This window comes from Protopterus annectens, chromosome 2.part2 (genome assembly GCF_019279795.1).
Source record: "Protopterus annectens isolate FY-2018-M chromosome 2.part2, PAN1.0, whole genome shotgun sequence".
NCBI classification, from domain to species: Eukaryota; Metazoa; Chordata; order Ceratodontiformes; family Protopteridae; genus Protopterus; species Protopterus annectens.
Genome location: NC_056730.1, coordinates 810,306,929 through 810,321,671, shown reverse-complemented (window position 1 = coordinate 810,321,671; position 14,743 = coordinate 810,306,929).

The window sequence follows — 14,743 nt, the reverse complement described above, 5'->3', positions numbered from 1 at the left end:
AATCCTACACTATGGCACTGTACGAGCACATCCACTCATGCATGTATCGTGCCATCCCAAATAGAACCAAAATGCTCTCATCCAAAAAAAGGAAGCCAATCTGGTGGTCCCCTGCCGTAAACAAACTTTACAACAAAAGGAAGAAACTTTTGCAGAAAAGAGGAAAATCCCAGGATGCAAAAAACTCCCTTACTAGCCTCAGTAAGAAACTGAGATGCCTCATAAAATCCCCCAAAGCTAGTTACGAAAATAAAATTGCCAAAGATTCCAAAGACAACCACAAAGCATTCTATAATTATGTCAAGAATCTAAATGGCAATGCTCAGATCTGCTCTGAGCTAAAACAGAATGGCATTAAATATACTGATCCGAAGGATATTGCCAATATCCTGGCAGATCGATTCAGTGCCAACTTCACCCCACTCTCACCCCCTAAATGGCCCATCTCAATACCGGAAGATTGCCAAATTCCAGTAGTAACGGCCACACAGGTACAAAACGCACTCTCTAAAGCCAAGACTACAGCATCCGTGGGACCAGATGACATTCCGGGCTGTGTACTACATGAACTACAATATGAACTGGCACCTCACCTAAGTGTCATGTTTAATCATAGCCTCACCTCAGGTTTCGTGCCCACTGAGTGGCGCAGAGCTACAGTTATCCCAATCCACAAGGGGGGATCCACCTTGGATCCCGGAAACTACCGTCCCATCAGTCTGACAAGCCTTATCTGCAAGGCCATGGAGCGTATTATCATGGAACTAATAAACAAAGACATTGGCAACCTTCAAACACTGGACCCCACCCAGTTTGGGTTTGTGAAGGGCCGATCTTGTCTCCTGAACCTGATTGACTTCTTTGAATCAGTCTCCAAAGCCATGGACAAGGGTAAGGTGGTCCACACAGCCTATCTAGACCTTGCCAAGGCCTTTGACACCATCCCCCACTCTGGAATCATAGATAAACTTACTAAGTTGGGCATTAATCCCTATGTCACCCAATGGGTTGCTAAATGGCGTACTGATAGAACCCACACTGTAAAAGTAGCCGACTCCAAATCCAGCTCCAGACAAGTGACAAGTGGAGTACCTCAGGGTTCAGTCCTGGGGCCGCTCTTGTTTGGCATCTACTTCTCTGAAGTACAGGTCAACACTAAGGGACTCTGGCTAACAAAGTTTGCAGATGACTGCAAACTGGGAGCCATTATTGAATCCCCAAATTATGTGGATACTCTACAAAGGGCCTTACAGAAACAGATGCTTGGTGCCAGAGCCATGGGCTCAAGCTCAATGCCAAGAAATGTATTGTTATCCCTTGGGAAAAACATGTATCCATGAATTACCATATAGGTGGCAGTACACTAAACACAGAAAGTGTGATAAGAGACTTAGGGACACAGGTGGACAGTGGTCTCACCTTCGATAACCACATCGCCACAACAGTCAGGAAATCCTTCTGTGTGGCACACCTCATCACGAAGGGCTTTTCATCCAGAAAAAGGAGGTCATTGTCCCACTGTACTCTTCCCTCATTAGACCCATTATAGAATACAATGCCCCATTTGGTATGTACCTCTCAAGACATCTGCAACAACTGGAAAGGCCTCAGAAATACCTCACTAAAAGAATCACAGGCCTAAAGCAGATGCCCTATGCTGACCGCCTTAAAAAACTCCAGCTATACTCTGTGCATATCGTCTACTCAGAGGCGATCTCTGCTTAACATACAAGGCCATGTCAAACCCAGAGCTGTTGGACATGCTACACTTAAAGAAATCCCAATCCCTCAGAGCTACACGCTCCAGGGATCTAAACCTTGTCATCACAATAAACAAAACATGTTGGAGGGATAGGTTCCTGACCCAGAGACTCCCCAGACTCTGGAATAGATTGCCCATACATGTCAAGCAGAGTGCCTCTTTGGACCTCTTCAAGAGGAACCTTGACGATTGGATGGGAGAAAGGAAATTCACCCCAGGGATCATGTCAGTCGCCCTGCTAGACAGAGGTCCAGGAAAGTAAATAATGTGGGAAGAAATAGCCAGGGAATTGTTATGGCTAGGCTTGTATAAGGCCCTAGGGCTGATAGCCTAGTACCAACATATGAACCTGATTGTACTAGATTTTGTAAAAGGCCCATTTTGTATAACTAACCTCCAAAGATGCCCATGTCTTTCAAATCCTTCCTATTTTAGCCACCACGTATGTCCCTCTTCACCTTCTGCTCTAGCCACTCACCAGCAGTGACGTGAGACCTTAGGGTATTACATTTCTTTTTCCTTTCTGCTTCTTATGCATTATATATACTTACTACCATTACAGTGCTGTGAATGTTTATTCATACTCTCCAGTCTCCTAATTATTTTGTAATTCCAGTCATACCTCTGAACTGTACAGATTTTTGCAGGATGTCCAGATTTTGGCCTCATAATTTTGGTCTCTTTTTCATATACTTGTGGTTTTCTGGCAAATTAGTGGTAGATCATTACAGATTGCATTTAGAAAAGAATAGACATTTGAGTTTCAGACTTCATATCCTTCAAAAAAATCATGTTAATGCAAAACCTGTTATTCTGTCAACTTTCTAAGTTTGTAAGAGCAATATTTAAAAATTGTCCCTATTTTTGGGTCTTTGTCCCACTTTTATTTATGGCTTTGTCCAGATTTCTTGCTCTAAGAGGTTGAGAGGTATGATTCCAGCGCATGTTTTCAGTTTAAAGTTCTGGTCTTTGTATGCTTTCTAAAATTTGATGCAGTATTCCAAATCAAGTATTTTCAATATTGTACATGGTGGAAGAGTGACATTTGTATGTTTAGTCTCCTCTCTTACTTGTATACTTTAGTATTCTGTATTACAAACCATTTAACAAATAGTAAATATGTAATGCAGCTATACTTGTAATAAGATAGGTTTTAGAGAATAATCCATACTGAAACTATTTCTAGTCAAACTATATGTATGTAAATGTGGAAATCGTGTATATATAATTGAAAGCTCATAATGTTGAACATTTTACGCTGGCAGAAGTAATCAAAACTCATTTCATCTTTTTTGCTGGCATTAAGTCCATGCAAAGTTGTGACCAGTGGGGATTAGGGAATTTGCCCTTTCCCCACATTGCAGAGTGATCTTGGAGTTAGTATAATTAGCAGAGGGGTGTAGGACATGTGTTTTGGCTTTCAATCAGAATCTGTTTAGCTGTTCAGCATTTGTGTACGTCAGTATTTCAAAGTACATTTGTGTGTGTGTGTGTATGTATATGTGTGTGTATGTGTACATATATATATATATATATATGTGTATATATATATATATATATCAGTTTAAATCCATTTAACTGAGTCATAGAACAGTTGCAGAAAAACATCATCACTAATAATCGAATTATGGACATCCAAGTGGTAGAGATGTCAAATTAAAGGAACCAGGTCGACAGTCGCACTTCATTTTTATTTATTTATTTATTTTTTATAACATTCATGCACACCAGTCGACAGTCGCACTTCATTTTTATTTTTTTTTAGTAACGTTCATATGCATCCGCGGTGGTGGTGCTGCGGTAGCGTTGTCGTCTCACAGTAAAACGCTGTCCGGTTCGATTCTCAGCTACAGCGTCTTCTATGTGGCGACATGCATGAATGGGCGTGCCTTCATTGAAGGTTGTGCGTCAGGGCTGGTAACTCGGCACGTAAAAATCAACTACCAATCATTAGCGGACCGGAGTTCCGCTGTGGTGACCCCTAACCGGGAAAAGCAGAAAGACACAACATTCATACGCATACACAACTCAAAACCATCAAGTGTGGAAGGGTCTAAACAAACACAAACATCTACCTGTTTGTACATTTTTGCAGGGGGGCAAGCCCCCCTGCGCCCCCCACACCCTCTGCAAATGATATACCAACTCTGAGATCACACTACAGTGAGGAAAAGGGTACATTTCCCAATCTTCACTGTACCACGATCTCCATTCAAAAACTTCAGCAGCATAATTCATAACATCGACTTAACATGAATGATACGCTTCGTTCATTTAAATTCAATTCAGTAATAAGCAGTACAACATTTTGAACATTCATTTAAGTGCATTCCATCTAATGAAAACCAACAAAATGCATTTCTGCTAAATGAATATAAACATATATATATATATATATATATATATATATATATATATATATATATATATATATTAAAAAGCCAGACGCACCGATTTTATACAGTTAAAATAACATGTATCGGAAGTAATAAAAACTGACAAATTTTCCCTTGTTATTTTCAAATTCTAGAGTAGGAAGTTCTGCCAAAGAAAGTGTAGCTCCTGTATGGTCTAATAGTTTTTTGACTGAATGCTGCTGACCACAGACTGTGGTATCATTTCTGATCCTGAGTTGTGAATTTTTTTTTTGAAGCTATTTTAGTGAACTTGTATGATTCTGACAATGCACAGTTACTAGCAACATGTGTAATAGAGCATGCATCCCCAAACACTAACAAACTTACATAAATATAACTGTCACTTTTATCTGCTTGGGCATATAGGAGAGAATTTTCCTTGTTTTCCTTTAAGTACAGTACAATACAATATTGACCTTGACTTCCCCTCCATTAAGCACCTTTCCAAGTGATAAAGTTTTAAATGAACTAGTTTTAAATATGCATTTCTTCTCGTAGATTTCAGTTTCTTGGCCAGTTTGTTTACTTCATGAATGTTCTTCCTAATAGTATAATTTATGCCAAGTAAATTACTAGCACACATGTTCTGTCAGATTTGCTGTGTTTTTTAGTTCAAAGAACTTGATCAATGCCTGCAGTTGAGTAACTTTTGCATTAGTAAGGGGAGCTTCTGTCTGGATGACTTCAGTGGAATCTAAAGAGCCGGGATGAAGGCTGTTAATGTAGTTTTCCAGTAGGATGGTAGTGAACTTGTCAGAGGAATTAAGTTCCCTTACTACTGAAGCAAAAACTGCTATGATTTTCCTGTCCAGTCCAAAAATATTTTAGTTGAAGAATCTCTGTTGTTGCATAATATTTTTCTGAGTTTCTCCCCAAAACTGAAATCAATGTGGGACACACAGTCCACTCAAGTGATCCTGTTTTTCACCATATAAACAACAAAGATTTACCTGTGATATATTGTACCAGTAAATTAAAGCTTCTACCAGACTGACTTTTTTTTTGTTTCCATAATGTTCCCTAATATTTTCCCCCATAATAGGGTAAATGTTGATGTCATAAGATAGGTTGTTTCCCTGTAAAAAGCCAACTTTGTGTCCATGTAGTGTAAGTTTTTGTTTTTAGCAAACAGAAACCATTTTAGTGACCCTGAGCAATGTGGGGAAGAATCTTTTAAGCTCTAAAATGTTCCTCAAACCCTGTAGACAGCAGATGAACTCTGGGTACAATGCCTGGAGGTGTCTCTTAGTGTTCACACCCCTTCTTGTGGAAAAACTCTCTTGTTGCACATCTGTATTTCTGTGTGGACTCGCTATTTTCCACTTGCTTAATTTATTTCATTTGACATCAGCAAAAGAGTTGTCCTTCACTTCAGGTACATAAGCCAGATCTGGATTTTCTGGTTCATATTATACATTTTTAACTCTGTATAGATCAACAGTTAATCCTATTTTCATAGGTAAGTACTAGACTATCGGCCCTAGGGCCTATACAAGCCTAGCCAAATGAGTTCCCTGGTTTTCATCACCCACGAAAATTATTTTCCTGTCCCCTGTCTAGCAGAGCCATAGCAATGATTCCCGGGGTGAATTTCCTATTACCCATACAGCTGTCAAGATTTCTCTTAAAGAGGGCTAATGAGGAGCTTTGCTTGACATGAGTGGGCAGCCTATTCCAGAGCAGGGGAAGTCTTTGGGACAAGAATCTATCCCTCCAGCATGTTCTGTTTATTGTGGTGACAAGATTTAGGTCATTTAGGTCCCTGGAGCATGTGGCTCAGAGAGATTGGGATTTCTTTAAGTGTAGCATGTCCATTAGGACTAGGTTAAACATAGCTTTGTACATTAGGCAGAGGTCGCCTCGGAGTAGGCAATATGCGACGGAGTAGAGCTGGAGTTTTTTGAGACGATCTGCATATGGCATCTGTTTGAGGCTGGTAATCCTCTTAGTGAAGTATTTCTGTGGCCTTTCCAGCTGTTGCAGATGTCTTGTGAGGTACATGCCAAATGGGGCATTGTACTCTATGATGGGTCTAATAAGAGATGAGTAGAAAGGAACGATGACCTCTCATTTTCTGGAGGAGAACCCCTTTGTGATGAGGTGTGCCACACAGAAGGATTTCCTAACTACTGTGGTGACATGATTATCAAAGGAGAGACTACTATCCATCTGTGTCCCAAGGTCTCTTATCACACTTTCAGTGTTTAGTAGGCTACCGCCTATGTGGTAGTTCGCGTGGGTACAGTACTTTTCCCAAAAGGGATGACAGTGCACTTCTTGGCATTGAGCTTTAGGCCATGACTTTGACACCAAGCATCAGTCTCAGTGAGGCCTCTTTGTAGAATTTCCACATCCTTAGGTGAATCGATTATGGTTCCTAGTTTGCTGTCATCTGCAAATTAGCCAGAGACCAGCTGTATTTGCCTGGATTTCAGAGAAGTAGATAATGAACAGGAGAGGGCCCAGGACCGAACCCTGTGGTTCTCCGCTTGTCACTGGTCCGAAGTCGGATTTGGAGTTGGCTACTTTCACTGTGTGGGTTTTGTCAGTGAGCCAGTTGGCCACCCATCTTGTGACATAGGGTTTTATGCCTAGTCCAGTGAGTTTATCTATAGTACCAGAGTGGGGGATGGTGTCAAAAGCCTTGGCGAGGTCAAGATAGTCAGTGTGCACTACCTTAACCTCGTCTACGGTTTTAGTGAATGCTTCGAAGAAGTCAGTCAGGTTTAGGAGGCATGATGTACCCTTTACAAACCCAAACTGAGTGGGGTCCAGAGTTTGGAGGTTACCTATGTCTTTGTTTATAAGGTTTATAAGGATGATGCATTCCATGGCCTTGCAGACCAGGCTCGTCAGGCTAATGGGGCAGTAGTTCCCAGGGTCTGTGGTGGCACCCCCTTTGTGGAGTGGGAAAACTGTCCCTGTGTGCCACTCCTTAGGCGCAAAGCCTGAAGAGAGGCTTTGGTTGAACATGATACTTAGGTGGGGTGCCAGTTCATTCTGTAGTTTGTGCAGAATGCAGCCTGGGATGATGTTCTTCGTGTTTCACTGTCGCAGTCATTACATTTGGGTAATCTGCTGGCAGGTTGCTCTCATTCGGCTTGATTAACAAAGTCTTGGGTCCTGCGTTGGTTGCTGTCCCTTCTTCCATGACATCAGGTCATCAGAGGTATAAAACATGCAGCCGACGCCATTTTTATCAGTCTTTCTTGCCGTGCGGTACCAGATGCAGAAGCCGTTCGCAAGTGCTGGTCGGCCGACTCCTGAAATTTTCATTTTCGAGTTTCAGAACCGAAGTCTTCAACCTAAAGCTAAGTACCCCGTTGAAACTTTTCTTGCTCCTTACCGATGTCAGTAAAAGTTAATAATTGTATTACTTGTGGGAAGCAAATACCTCATAAGGATTTTCATTTGTACTGTATTCCTTGCTTAGGCCCTGACCACAACGTGCCTTGCTGTCGGTTTTGTGCTAAATTTAATCAATGCAGTATTAAGCGTCAGTATATTTTTGCATCTAAATATTTTGGCTCAAGATTTAACTACCCAGAAATGTCGTCGGTTAGCAATCCAACTACCGGAATTCACAAAAAACACACAGAAAAAGACAGAGACAGACCATTGAGGTCTAAAACCGATGAAGCTTCTCCTAAGCCAGTCGCCGGTACTCAGTGAGGCGCTTTTGCAGCCCCTGATACCCGCTAATTTTGATTTACAGGCCTCTACTGAGACCCATTAGGAGTCTGGTATGCCACGAGACACTAAGTATTGAACCCACGGATGTCTCTACCTTAGATGGGTCCGGAGCCGCTGAGCAGGCACCGGCTTCTGACAGTGTTTTCAGGCCTAAATATTTGTATATTAAATCAAAGTCATCTTCAAAACCAAGGCCAAAAATCAACTTCTATGTCTAAAAAAAACGTCGCTTGGGCCATGTGCACAGGCCCCTATGCCTAAAAAACAAATGATCAAAATGGATCAGGATTTAATTACCTTGATCAGGGGTTCCCAACCCCCTCTTGCTAAGAGGCCTAGACAAGGCACTGATTATGAATCTTCAGATCAGGTTTCCATTTCTTCTGATTCCTCTTCTGATCAGGAATTATCTATTCCACCTTATGAGGACTCTGATGCAGAAGAATCCATCCCTTCTGCTTTTCCTCCTGAGGATTTTTCCTTTGGAGAAACTTTGCATATGTTAAGGGAACATTTTCATTGGGAGAGTCAGGATTTTTCAGAATCCAAAAAGAGGCTTAGGGATTTCCTCCTTCTTCCTCAGCATAGGCCTTTGGCTATACCTCCTGTTCTAGACATTGTTGATGATGTTTTCTCAGAATCCAGCATGGCTCCTGATTCCCTGCCTCCAGCTCCTAGTAAGCCAGACAGATATTACAAGGTTCCTGACTCCCACAAATTCCTTTTTAGAAACCCTACTGCTGACCCTGAAACAAATTCTCAGGGTCCCAAGGGTGTTAAGGCTTCTACTGCTAAAAATCCTACCCCTTCTGATAGAGACTCCAGGGCACTGGATAGAGGTGGTAACGAGGTTTACACGTCTGTAACCTTAATCAGGGCTTTAAACTGTCAATTTCATATGCTTAAATATCAGCAGCATGTCTTGGGCTTACTTAAACAGAAAATGATGTTGATTTCTGACTGTGTGGAAAATAGAGTTACAGGATTTATTGCATTCAGCTGAACAAGTTGGAAAGCATACTTTGCAATGTGGTTTTGATTCCTTGGAGGCCTGTTACAGGGCCCGCTGTAACTGGATCTGTGGTAAGAAGGCATGCTTGGCTCAAGGAGCAAAATCTGCCTGATTATGTTAAAGCAAAGCTGTTGGATGCTTCTTTACAACAGGACAGTCTGGTAATAAGGCAAAAGAAGTTTTGATAAAGATGGAAGACAAAGCTAAATCTATGCAAACTGTAAAAAAGATTTCCTACAAGTGCAGCCACCCAGGTTCAGTAGGCACTGGCCTACTAAGAATTGGTCCTTTCCAGTAACGCTCAGGTCAAACCCAGACACTCCAAAGGCTCCAGGTTTCAGTCACAAGGAACTTACAGAACAAAACAATGGGGTGCCTCCACCTCCAAATCTGGAAGTAGCAAGGCACCTCCCATCGGTAAACAGTCTGAATGACTTTCCTCTGCCATTTCCAAGCACCTATCTTTTGGCAGCCCCTTTGGGGGGAAAACTAGCACTTAATGCACAAAATTGGCATCTAATTACCCAGGACAAGTGGGTTTTAAATATAGTATCCCAGGGATACAAATTTCATTTCCACACACTGCCAATTCCAAACGGATGGCCAGATCTGCCTCCAAATCAGTGGGCAGAGGCCCAGAAACAAGTTATGTACCTCATGAATATGGGGGCTATTCAACCAGTACCAGGAAAGGAAAAGGGACAAGGTTTTTATTCAAGAGTTTTCCTGGTACCCAGAAAAGACAAATCATGGCGTCCAATTCTAGACGTATCCATTCTAAATACATTCCTGGACATTCTAAAATTCAAGATGCTGACTGTACAACAGTTACTGCCTATGCTAGGCAAGGATGCCTGGTTAGTAACTCTAGACTTAAAAGAGGCTTGCCTGCATATCCCAATCAGGGAATCTTGCAGAAGATACCTCAGCTTCAAAACAGGCTATTTGCATTATCAGTTCTCTGCACTGCCCTTTGGCTTATCTACTCCACCCAGGGTCTTCACAAAGTGCCTGGCACCAGTAATTGCATTTTGCAGACAAAGAAACATTCAAATTTATCCTTATCTGGACGATTGTCTAATTCAAGCAGAAAACAAGGACGCTCTTCTACAGCATCTGGTGTTTGTAAAAAGGCTTCTAACTTGCCTAGGGTACACCATAAACAAAAAGAAATCACAACTGGTACCCTCTCAAATAATTACATTCCTGGGTGCAAGCTTGAATACAACTGTCCAGATGACTTGCCTCAGGCCAGAAAAACAAATCCAATGGATGACTTACTTCAAACAAGTGGCCACAAAAACCCAGTTATCTGCAAGACAAATTCTGCAGGCCTTGGGGTTTATGGCTTCCTGCATTCTACTAATTCCGTATGCAAGACTGCATATGAGGAAGCTTCAATGGTACCTAAAAAGCTTATGGAGTCAGCATTGTCACAGCCTGAAAATAATGATTCCTATCATTCCTTGCCTGCAGCAAGAGTTCTATGGTGGGCAGAAGCCTGTCACCAAAACAAGGGACTGTCATTCATTCCACCCCCTGCCACCCAAACCCTGACTACAGATGCATCAGACAATGCTTGGGGGGGGGTGGCGCATCTGGCAGGGAGATGCATTCAGGGCAAATGGAGCCCAAATCAAATGCACCTGCATATCAACCAGAAAGAGATGCTAGCTGTACAGAATGCTCTGACAGCTTTCAAAGACTTTCTTCATCCAGGACAACTACTGATAAACACGGACAACACCACAGTCATACGGTACATAAGCAGGGGGGTACCCATTCCTACCCCCTTTGCAGACTAGCCATGGCTTTGTGGAACACTGCCTTGACTTACCAAATACATCTACAAGCTCAGTTCCTGCCAGGAAAGCAAAATACTCTGGCAGATGAACTAAGCAGAAATCATATGGACCCACACAAATGGAAACAGGATCCACAAATCTTCAGCATGTTGACATGCAAATGGGGGAACCCAGACATAGATCTTTTTGCCTCACCCCAAAACTGTCAGTTGGACAAATTCTGCACAAGAATCCATCACAAAAAACTTGGAAAGTGGATGCTCTATTCTTCAGCTGGAAAAATCCTATCAATCTATGCCTTTCCCCCTCTGCCTTTGCTCTCCAAGTTATTCCTAAAAGTCAGACAGGAAAAACCAAAAATGATTCTGATTGCTCCAGACTGGCTTCGCCAACACTGGTACCTGCTCCTACGCAATATGTCACACCTTCCTCCGTGGTACCTGCCTCAGACATCTTATCTACTGTCTCAGCAGAACTATCAAATTCGACACACACAGCTCCAAACTCTGAATCTTGCAGCATGGCTAATCAACTAATTTCACCAGTTACATCTCTCAGCAAACCTTTGATGGATGTCATTTTGGAGGCTAGAAGGCCTAGTACTAGAAAATCGTATGCTGATAAATGGAAAAGATTCTGTGTCTGGAATCAGGCACAAAGAATAAGCACAGCAATGCCCAATAGTCCTCAGATTCTGCAATATTTAACTGAGATGCTTCACAAGGGCCTATCTTTCTCTTCCATAAAAATCCATGCCTCTGCCATTTCAGCTCATTACAACACCAGAGCCTCCCCTCTTTTCTCATCCCCTGCTAAAGCAGTATCTCAGAGGGGCCAAAAAATTAAAACCTCCCAGGAGAGCACCAACTCCTGCATGGGACCTCAGTTTTGTGTTGGAAAAGCTCACCCTACCTCCTTTTGAACCAGCTGCTACTGCAGACATAAAATTTCTCTCTTGGAAGACAGCTTTTCTTTTAGCAGTCACTTCAGCTAGAAGGATTTCAGAACTACAGACTCAGGCTCTCATGGCAGTGGAGTCTTTTATTATTTTCTACCCGGACAGGGTGGTGCTCAGGACCAATCCATCCTTTATGCCTAAAGTGGTATCTAGTGTGGCTCTTAATCAGACCATTCATCTGCCAACTTTTTTCCCAAATCCACAGAACAAGGGGGAGCAGATTCTGCATTCATTGGATCTACACAGACAACTAAGATTCTACTTAAACAGGACAAAATCTCTAAGAAAATCTGAGCAACTACTGGTGGCATTTGCTGCAGGGACAGAGGGAGAGGCTATTTCAAAGCAGACTATTTCAAAATGGATAAGCCATTGTATTCGTTTCTGCTACATGCATCATGGTAAACCTGTCCCCAAGAGGATCAGATCCCATTCCACCAGGGCTGCATCTACAGCCTTTCTCAGAGGGGTTACTACCAGAGACATTCTAGAAGCTGCTACCTGGAGCTCAGTTCATACGTTCACCAAGCATTACCATTTACCTCTCTTCTATAAATCCAGAGCAGGCTTTGCCACTGCTGTCCTGCAGGGCCTTATAGCTGCTCCTAATGCTGTATAATTCCATCCTCCCAACCACAGCTTTGGGAGTCTACCCAAATGTAATGACTGCAACAGTGAAACACAAAGAACATAGTACAGTTGTGTACACTTACCATAAATTTAGATGTTCAAGTGTATTCACTGTTGCCCACCCACCAGCCCCCTACTTTTCTATTTTTATACCTCTTCTTTCTTTTACTATGCGCAAAAGCCTTTTTGTTGTATTTGCTTTTATTTGGAGGTATATTTTTTTTGTGTTCTAAATTACATGTATATATATATATATATATATATATATATATATATATATATATATATATATATATATATATATATATATTGCTCCCCATTTGAGGGGCACCTGACATCTGGGGCAAGAAAAACTGATGAAAATGGCATTGGCTGCATGTTTTATACCCCTGATGACCTGCCGTCATGGAAGAAGGGACAGCAACCGATGCAGGACCCAAGACTTCAGGCCAGCTGAGAGGCAACCTGCCAGCAGATTACCCAAATGTAATGACTGCAACAGTGAATACACTCTAACATCTACATTTATGGTAAGTGTACACAACTGTACTTTGTCCAGTCCCATAGATTCTGCATTCTTGGCTTTGGAGTGTGTGGTCTTCACCTGTGCTGTGCAGTCATCCTCTATGGGGATGGGCCCTTTGGGGGGTGAGGGGGGGGTGAAGTTAGCACTGAACCTGTCTGCCAGGATGTTGGCAATATCAGTTGGTTCAGTAAAGGTAGTGCCATTGTACTGTATTTCAGAGCAGATCTGAGTGTTGCCATTGAGATTCTTGACATAGCTGTAGAAGGCTCTGTGGTTGTCTTCAGAATCCAAGACTATTTTATTTTTGTAACTAGCTTTGGAGGATTTTATGAGGGATATTAGCTTCTTGCTGAGGCTGACCAAGAAGTTCCTGCAGTCATGAGGTTTTACTCTTTTCTGCAACAGTTTCTTCCTTCTGCTGTAGAGCTTGTTTATGGCAGGGGACCACCAGATTGGCTTCCTTTTTCTGGAGGATAGCATCTTGGTTCTGTTGGGGATGGCACGGTCCATGCACTCATGTATGCCCTTATACAGTGCATTTTTATATGATTCAGCAGTTGTGCCACTATTTTCCATCTGTGTGGGCGTAATGAAGTTTGCCACTTTTGACTTAAAAATCATTAAGTTGGCTTTGGAGAAGTTTTTTACGGTGGTTTCCTTAATGGGGGAGGGAGGCAGGATATGGATGTCTAGGGTGATTAGCTTGTGGTCAGACCTGACAAGTGAGGAGTTGACCTCTGGTATAGAGCATCTATTACCCATATTGGTAATGACCAGGTCCAGGATGTTGCTACCCCTGGTAGTAGGGGTATGGACAGACTGGTCCAGGGCATTGGAATTGATGAATTCCAGAAAGCGTTGGGCAAATGAGTTAGTACAGGAGTAGTTTTTCCAGTTGATGGAGGGGTAGTTGAAATCTCCCAAAATTGGGGTATTGGGCTGTATCTTAATGTTGTTCAGTATATCGAGAAACATGGAGTGGGCGTCCTGGGGCATGATGGGGAATCTGTAACACGCTATAACCTGAACTGCAGTCTTGCCCAGTGTTACTTGTACCTGGATAATTTTGGAGGCATTATGTTGAGCAACTAGCCTGAAGGTGTGGATATCCTTTATGAATATGGACACGCCTCCTCCTTTAGTATTTCTGTCTGGGTTGGGTGACCTAAAGGTGTGGTAAGAATTGTAGCCTGATAATGCAGGGGTGCTCTCTGGAGCCTTAAACCAGGTCTCTGTCACTGCACAGATGTTGATGCTCTCCATCTTAAGGAGATCCTTGAGTGTGTGCATTTTGAGGTTTAGATTTCTAGCATTGAGTAGCATTACCCTTAGATTTTGCTTGTTTATGTCTACTATGGTGGTGCATTTGACGTTTGAGCCTTGCCTAAAAAAAGGCACTATAGGGACAACAAGAGCCTTAGCCAGTATCCGAAATCCCAGTGGTGACAGGTGCAGGCCATCTCTGGCAAAACATTGTGGCCTGTCAATCATGTCCCAGGCAGACAGATACTGGATCCCCTTGGAATGACACCAGAATCTTAGCCAATTGTTGAAGTCAATCATTTTGTCCTTGTACTGTGGCATCATTCTGGGCAATGGCATGATGCTACTCAGGGCTAGTGTTATACCTGCCTGGGCCACATGGTCAGAGAGCTCCTCCATGTTCCTACCAGTTTCCTCTGATTCTACGTACTGTATATTGTACCACTTTTCATATTTTCCATCACATCCAAAGATTTCTGTTTTATGCATGAGTACACTTTCTCTCTCCCCACATTTTTAACAGTCTTTCCTGATTTCAACAGAAGGCACACAGCCTGACTCCATATAGAGTGATACTGTACATCCAGTGCTGCTAAGCTTCCATATCGCTATTAAGTGGATTTCCTTTACTTTCTGCCTGCACTTGATGTTTCCTTTGGCCTTTTTTGCAATTTCCA